Raw genomic sequence first — 9,650 nt, forward strand, 5'->3', positions numbered from 1 at the left:
TATACAAATTAACTACTCAACAACCAAATAATCAAAATTTACTCAATCATTTTAAAGCATATAAAAACAAACTTTATTATATTATAAAACATACAAAAGAAAGTTATTATACACATAAGTTTGATCAGGCTGAAAATGATAGTAAAAGAGTATGGACGGTGATAAATGGAATAATTGACAAAAAAAAATTCAGGAATAATGAAAGTTGTGCTATTAATCATGATAACTCGAAAACATGTTGTAAAGAAAACCCATCAAAAGCTGCAAATATATTTAACACCTATTTTGCAAACGTAGGGAAAAATCTAGCCAATCTTTTACATATTGACCCAAATATATCATCTCCAGACTGTAATATTGATGCTGAAAAAAAATGGCAACATCTGAAATCACCACAGAGGACGAAATAGTTTCTATTTTAACTTGTATGAAAGGAGGTTCTGCTCCGGGCTTTGATGCAATTACAGTTCATATTTTAAAAAAACATTAAAAAACTAATTTCCAAACCATTAATGCATATAATAAATACAAGTTTTCAAAGCGGAGTATCCCCATCAGTTTACAAATAAACTACCATTACTCCAATATTTAAATCAGGTAATCCAGAAGAAGTAAACAATTATTACCAACCCATATCAGTCATCTCTAATATAGCAAAATTTTTGAAAAAATAGTTAAAAAATATTAAAAAGAATGAGCCAATTTATAAAATGCAATGGTATAATTAATGAAAACCAGTTCGGTTTTATGGAAGGGAGAAGCACACAGGATGCAATTGCAAAATTAAGTAGCCTGGTATATAATTCTTTAGATAAATCATTAAAATGCCTTGGAATTTTCATAGATCTCAAAAAAGCGTTTGATAGCATATCACATGACAAACTTATAAGTAAATTAAGAAACATTGGATTAAATGGTTCAGCTCTAGAATGGGTAAAAAGTTACCTTTCCAAACGACCTCAAGTCGTCAAAATTAACAATGTGTTTAGTTTGCCAAAAACGAGTCAATTCGGCATACCGCAAGGTACAGTCCTGGGTCCGTTACTGTTCATCTATGTTAATGACATATTCATACGAAAACTAAACGGGAAAATAATATCGTATGCTGATGACACTGTCATAATAATCGAAGGTTCGAATTGGAATACTGTTAATAACTTGGCAAATATCTGATAATATACTGAAAAATTGGTTCGATAAAAATCTTCTCTCCTTAAACACAGAAAAAACAAGATTTATCCCATTTTCAATCAATAAATTTAAATCAGAACCAGATTTATTTTTTATTTTTTTTATTATTTAATAAATGTTTACATGTATCATTTTTTTAACTACCATACTAGGCTAATTCCCGTGTTGTGGAAGTTATACATGAAATAATTATAACAATGACATAAAAGAACTAAAAAATACTATTTTATAGAAACGTAAGAAAGAAGTAAAGAAAAAAAAACAAATTTAATGATAAATAAAACTAAAAACAAATATATTAAAATGAATAGTAAACTAAAAAATTAGGAAAAAGTATATGTATATTTAAAAATATACAAATAAAAATTAAAAATATCAAACATTAAGATTAAAATATAAACATAATTAATATAGATTATTTAATGCATATAATTGTTTGTGTGCAAGTTTATTTTTATCGTAGGTATTATCTATAAGACAACATGTTTATGTTCAACACTTAATTTTAATTTTCGTGATATGAGACATGTTGGAAACAAGTTTTTTTGTTTTTTTTTTTTTTGTTTTAGGAACTCATATAATCATTAAAAAAGGTCGTCCCCTTTCAAATATCCATTGATGTACACGGGCAGTAAATATGGATATAGAATTACTTGACTTTAAGTTGGTACTCAATGCATTGTATATTTTAGGCGCGATGAACCAGAATTGCCGCTGAGCGAATGAGTTTTTAGTTTGAGGAACCACGCAACCCAGGTTTGATGAAAAGCGGGTGTGAGCTTGGTGTTGTGGAGCCACCAGTAGGTCATTTTTTCGTGTGTAACAAATGCTTACCTTAGTAAATAACTGTTGTATATCTAAGACCCTGATTTTAGCAAAGAGTTCATTAGAGGGATGAGAAGGTTGGCATTTTAATATAATTCTCAAAATTAGTTTTTGAACTGTAATAATAGGATTAATAATGGATTCAGCACAACCACCCCATCCCACTATACCATATGTTGCTATAGATTGGAAAAGGGCAAAATATACGCTTCTTAAAGTCTGTAAATCAAAGATGGACCTAAGGGAGCAGAATACATGGCAGAGTTTACGAAGTTTGTTTACTGTGTCACTGATATGGGCTTCCCACCGTAGTTGGTTGTCTATGATTATTCTCAAATATTTAACTGCATTTGATGATTTAAGGGTAGAACACGTGCAATTTATATTAGGTGTGATTTCATGAGTTTGTAAATTGAGTGAACACGAGTAAATGATAGGTTTAGGGCAGTTGTTGGGTACATTATGTTTGCGGATGGAAAATGTCATATATTGGGTTTTGTCGATGTTAAGTGTGAGGAGGTTTGTGTCCAGCCAATGTTTTACTTTTAATAGAGCATTATTAGCATTGTTAGTGACTGATTCCCATGTTACATCTTCGAATATTAGAACAGCGTCATCAGAAAATGATAATATTTTACCTCCAATATTCATAGCACAAAGTGAGTTTATAAATAAAATTGGTCCTAGTATACTGCTTTGAGGTACACCAAAGGACACAGGTAATTTTTCGCTTATATGTTTTTGTCAGAGTGGATGAGAGTTTGTTTTGTTCGGTTCATTAGATTCTTTTCAAACCATGTGTATGCTACTTCTGTTATTCCAACCTGATGTAGTTTTTTTAGCAGTAAGGAATGAGAGACCGTATCAAATGCTTTTGCAAGATCGAGAAAGACAGCCAGTGGTTTGCGACCAATGTCAAGATTATAGGAAACAATTTTTGTGAGGGTAGCTATTGCATCAGATGTACTCCTTTGCGAAAACCATATTGGTTGTCTGATAATATGTTTTTATCTTCGAGGAACTTACAGAGTCTATGTTTCACAGCTTTTTCTACAATTTTAGATACCTATTCGCTGTCCTAGTTCTTGTATGTTCGATAGACCTTTTTTTGCAAAACTGAGTTAAGTATGCCAATATGTACATTAGCCTATTGCGCAGTAATGAAGCTAAAAAAAAACATATTTTTTGGTTTTAAAGTGACATTTTAATCATTTTTCGAGTGCCAATATCCACTCACGGAACATTGTTTCAGTTCGTATTTGTTCAATCTCATAGATATTTGTTCAACATCCCGCAGAAGGTTGAGGTCTTGAATGTTCAATCTCCACTGTCAACCAATCAGGAGCCGGCTAGTTAAAATGTGCGGCCATGTTGATTTTTAGTTGTTTTCTAACAACGAAATTGTTCCACTAAAAATACGTTTAATTGCGAATATATACTGTTATAGAACTAAAAATTGACTTCACCGACTCCAGAATCAATAAACCTTAGAACAGTAGCTCAAATAGAAAGGCAAGTCTTAAAATTGTGTCATTTATAGGCTTTTTCACCATATTTTACATGTACTTCTTGAATTTGCTAGGCAAATATACAGGATGCTTCATTTATTATTTATTTATTCAATTTTTTATTTAAAAACTTAGGACTTTTACCTGAAAAGAGTATTTATAAATTGTATTAGTGCATTAAAACTTATTTTTATTCAAGAAATACAACAAAAGGGCCAGGAAATGGAAATGTGCAAAAAGTCGACTGTCCTCATAGTCTGATTGAAAGACATCTACGACACATATTTAGTCCGTTATCACTGCTGAGATCGCTGATGAAAACGAAGTCCAAATATTTCAATTTTGAATTCATTCAATTAAAAGTTTCTGATTTTTTTGTTTTTTTTAGTCACATAAAAAACAATAAACATAATCTTATGTAGGAACTACAATAAAACCAACTAGGCAAAGACTAACAACAATAAATGTAATGTTAAATAGCGCACACCCATAACCCAAATCGCGGTATATCATAATTTTAGGATTTTAAGGGCTGAAAGTATTTTAAAAAATAATATTTTATCCACGCTAATCAACATAAATAATAAGCTCACGGCAAATAAGACCTTCCGAAAGAAAAAAAATCTTTCTAAAGTAAGTAAACTTTAAAAATTACATTTATCAAATTTAGGTAACGAAACAATAAAAAAAAAAACAAATTTTCAACTGAAAATTGAACTTCAATAATTTTACGCATCACTCGGGAATTTTTTTATGGAATACCGCATACAGTCTCAACTGCTCCCAACCACCTGGAGCCAGTGAGACTATGGAATCCCCGATTGGGGTATATTAGTATATTGTGAGGCTGAAGGTAGTGTGGAGGGGAAGGAGATGGAGCGGAGAAAGAGAGGAAGGAGGATGAAGGAGAAGAGAGAAGGTATGTGAGAATCTATTCAGATCTGATCACCAAACACGGCTTAAGCCATTTCAATTATTATGGTGGTCTTTACACCATATCTTCCTCTCTGGAACATGCCGCAAATAGACTATGTACATGTTATTTTAAATGAATAATTTGTGAAATAACATAAATGAATCAAATAAAATTTACTAGCGCACGCCGGGAATCCGCGACCTCCGGATTTCTAGTCAAAAGTACCCCTAGACCACGGAGGCCGTAATACGTACGATGTAAGAATATTTCACATCACGCATGCACCGACAACCGATAGTAGTATATTAGCGGTAGGTACCTTTGTACTTGTGCATTGTTTTCAAACTTCCAAAATATTGGATGATTTATATAGAGCAGTTTTTGTGAAAAATCAACTCAAGGACTCTGTTTGTATATTTTAAAGTAATACTTTAAGTCAACTACTAACTAAGATAAAAGTAAAGTATTTGAAATCTGAAAATCACCCTGTATATGCAATTTACCACGTATTGGCTAATTGAACAAAAAATACCTCAAAATTATGGGAGCCGAATTGTTCAATCTCCAGACGATATGTTCAATATCCAAAATAATCATTCATCATTTTCAAACCATGTTCAACGTCCACCTTTAAAGTCATAATATGGGCATATTATAGCTTCAATCTTAGAAAAATGATCTTTAATAATTTCCTGTTACACATATGTATGTCCCACTTGTAAATGTACCTATTTGTTATTCACTTTTTTGTAAATGTTAATTATCGATATTGCAATGTTCTGGTTCATACTGTTTTTGCAAATAAACAATAAATAAAATAAACGAAATGACCAAAATCTAGAATGTTTTAGAATTTGCATGTAAAAACAAAAAAAAACGTCTCCTGTACAATTTGCTAAATGGTCTATTGAACATACAAGAACTAAGGCAGCGAATTGTGCTTAGTAAGGATATCGGTCGGTAGTTATTTACAGATAATTTGACACCTGCATTGATGATTGGGATTATTGTAGCCTGTTTTAAGGAGTTAAGAAAAGTGCCAGTTTTGAAGCTTGAGTTGATAATGTGTTTAAGAGGGGGAAGCGATAAATTTTTGGAGTTGTTTAATAATTTTTACCGAGATGTGATCTATTCCGGTGGAGTTACTGTTTTTGAGAGATGCTATTAGTTCCATAATTTCTGATTCATTGTTGGGAGTGAAGTGAAACGGGTTGTAGCTCAGAGTACTGATAGGTGTACCATTTGCAAGATCTTTCTCTGAGACGATTTTTTTTGCTAAGTTGGGACCGATATTGCAAAAAAAATTATTGAAATGGTCGGATATTTTTTCAGGTTCAGAATTTACATGTATTGTTTTGTCTTCGATATTAATTTTAACAATAGGTGTGTCAGTTTTATTAATGATGGCTATATCTTTAATGATATTCCAATTTTTTTTTACTATCGATAGCTTCACAGATTTTTTTTGCAATAATCCCAACCCGGCGATACTCGCTACCGGGTAAAAAATACCACAGAGTACACAAAATTGGTTGTATTTTTTTTCTACGCGTTCTGGCAACCCAAGATTCTAAGTACCTTCAAGCCGATAGTTCACACGCCCTCACCCCGCGCGGCGATCAGTTCGCGCACGGCGCTTGTTAACGACGGACGTGTAAAGTGAGTATGGGCAAAAAATACCCGGTAGCGACGATCCTTGTTCCATTATTTTTCGATATGTTTACGACTATGTTTTTTGTTTTAGAGCTGTTATACAATGAGTATTCCTCTGAGTGACAGTACAATAGAACAGCTGCTTCAAGAAGAAGACAGCGGAGAAGAAAATGTGTCAGAAAGAGACGATTTTGAGGTGAATAGTGAACACGAAAGTGAAACTGAACAAGAAGCTGATAGTTCAGACGCGCCCTCAAATTCAGAAAATGTTTTTGACCGTCTACCTTCAAATTCAGAAGTTGAAGAATATGAAGAACTGCGTCCAATAGATGACGAATATTTAGAAGATGTGCCATTGAAGTACCGGATGCGAGGAAAGTTTATTGGAAAAGATGGATCTACTCAGTGGCAAGTTCTTGCGCCAACGCAACGTGTCCGCACAAGATCCCATAATATTGTTTATCATTTACCCAGACCTATTGGCGAAGGAAGATCGTGTACATCTATGTTAGAAGCCTGGGATCTTATGATTCCGGAAACTTGTCTACAAAAGATAGTCTATTCCACTAATATTTACATTCAAGAGCAGAGATCAAAATTTTCCAGAGAACGCGATTGTAAGAGTACAGACATTGTGGAACTTAGAGCTCTTTTAGGATTACTATATTTCTGCAGAAAACTGAGAAGCGGTCACCTGAATACAAGAGATCTCTGGGAAAAGGATGGAAGTGGTTGCGATGTATGCATTGCCACCATGTCACGAGAGAGGTTCCATTTTTTACTGCGAAATTTGCGTTTCGACGATATTCGAACAAGGGTTGAAAGAAGACAAACGGATAAACTGGCGCCTTTTCGCGAGATTTTCCAAGAGATCGTTGACAATTTCAAAAAATATTACAGCGTTGGCAACGATGTAACGATTGATGAAAAGTTGGAGAAGACTCGTGGTCGGTGCCCATTCAGGCAATATATACCCAGCAAGCCAGGTAAATATGGCATAAAAATTTTAGTGATGGCTGACGCGCGAACCTTTTATACCAATAACATGGAAGTCTACGTTGGAAAAAATGACGGTCCATATGATCACAGCAATTCACCAAGAGATCTTGTCAAGCGTTTGGTAGAAACTATAAGAAACAGCCACCGAAACGTTGTGATGGATAACTGGTTCACCAGTTTGACCCTATTGAGTGACTTGCTCAATGATTATGGATTGACAGCACTCGGCACTTTGAGGAAGAATAAAGCTGAAATCCCACCTGTTTTTACGACAACTAAGGGCCGAGATATTCACAGCTCCCTTTTTGGATTTCAGAAAGACTGTACTGTAGTCTCGTATGTCCCAAAAAAAATAAAGTAGTGCTCTTGGCTTCAACTATGTACCATGACGGCAAGAAAAGTTCTGAAGAAAACAAAAAGCCGGAAATGATTATGGACTACAACAGAACAAAATGTGGTGTCGATGTTGTAGATGAGATGTGTGCTACCTACTCAGTGTCACGGGCAACCAAAAGATGGCCATTAGTACTCTTTTATGGTCTTCTGAACGTCAGTGGCACCAATGCGTACGTTGTAGTGAAAGAAAATAAGGAACATAGCGGATTGGTTATGGTCCAGAGAAGAATTGCCTTGAAAGATCTGGCTTTGAGTATTGTGATGCCGCAGATAAAAAAGCGATCATCGGTACCTAATTTTTCATCATATATAAAAACTAAAATAAAGTTTTTGGTCAGTGACGACTCGAATGACGAACACACATCCGCCAACGCTGACTCATCCAGGTCGCGTCCGCCTATATCTGCTTCTCTCTGTGCTGTTTGTGAATGGAAGAAGGATCGGAAAACGAAGACGGTTTGCAAATTGTGCTTCAAAAGGATATGCCGCGAGCATACAACCCCAATATGTGAGGATTGCTATGATAGAGTGAAGTAGTTTCGTTTTTCGCAAAATATTTGAAACAGTTTGTTTAGTGTTGATTATCTCAATGTTCACTCAGTATAAAGGTATCATTATTTAAATATTGAAGACAATATTAGTGATTTTTTAAACGAAAATCTGAAACAGAAAAATCAGAAAAGGAAACGGTCACATCTGGGACTCGAACCCAGGACCCTTGTCTTTCCGGGACAATGCTCTACCAACTGCGCTAATGTGACCCTATCCTACTCGGTCACTTTTAACTGTATCATACTTCGAATAAGAACTACCAACATTGTCTTCATTTTCTTCACCGCACATTTTTATTGGCAACTATCTTTATGTATGATCGCAAGAGTCAACCCTGAGGTTGAATCTTGTGCGGTGAAGAAAATGAAGACAATGTTGGTAGTTCTTATTCGAAGTATGATACAGTTAAAAGTGACCGAGTAGGATAGGGTCACATTAGCGCAGTTGGTAGAGCATTGTCCCGGAAAGACAAGGGTCCTGGGTTCGAGTCCCAGATGTGACCGTTTCCTTTTCTGATTTTTCTGTTTCAGATTTTCGTTTAAAAAATCACTAATATTGTCTTCAATATTTAAATATTACAATTTGAGTTTTTACTCAATAAAAGTTATTCCGAAAAATAATAATTCATTTTCTAGACTTGTAGAAAAAGTCAATAGATGTCGCACATTAAAAATAAAAACAATAAGATGGGTTTATCTAAAAGACGCTGTCTAGGATTGCATTTAGTTCGGGTTGAATCTTGCGATCATACATAAAGATAGTTGCCAATAAAAATGTGCGGTGAAGAAAATGAAGACAATGTTGGTAGTTCTTATTCGAAGTATGATACAGTTAAAAGTGACCGAGTAGGATAGGGTCACATTAGCGCAGTTGGTAGAGCATTGTCCCGGAAAGACAAGGGTCCTGGGTTCGAGTCCCAGATGTGACCGTTTCCTTTTCTGATTTTTCTGTTTCAGATTTTCGTTTAAAAAATCACTAATATTGTCTTCAATATTTAAATATTACAATTTGAGTTTTTACTCAATAAAAGTTATTCCGAAAAATAATAAGGTATCATTATTTTTTATTATTTTAGGAGTGTACCTAGTTTATTTTCGATACCGATCTCAATTTTGCCAAATTTGTAAGAAAAGAAAATATTATTGTTGATTTTCGTAAGATAACTAAGAATTTATTTTATTTTTTTATTGTTTTTTCGGATAAACTCTTAATACAAAAAAATAAACATTATAACTTGCATTTGTAGTTTTATTTATGATTAATAGTACCAATAACACAAATAGATTGTCAAACATTGTAACTCAAATTTATTTTTGAAAATAACGGCAGTTAAACTCTGTGGTATTTATTACCCGGTAGCGAGTGTTCATGTTCGTAAATACCTAGCGAGTACCGACGGGTTAACAGTGTCAATTATTTTTTTGCAGTTATTTCTATAACGTTTGTAGAATATGAGAGATGCATAGTCGCTAGGGTTTTTCCTACAGAAGATATGTGATTTTTTTTGGTAATGGAAGTAATGATTGCATAGTGGTCTGTTATAGTTGATTGATATACAATGGATTTGTTGTCCAGTTTACTCTCAACGAACACATGATCTATACAACTAC

The sequence above is a fragment of the Hesperophylax consimilis genome, chromosome 17 (genome assembly GCF_061612785.1).
Source record: "Hesperophylax consimilis isolate HC1 chromosome 17, BYU_Hcon_1.0, whole genome shotgun sequence".
NCBI lineage: Eukaryota > Metazoa > Arthropoda > Insecta > Trichoptera > Limnephilidae > Hesperophylax > Hesperophylax consimilis.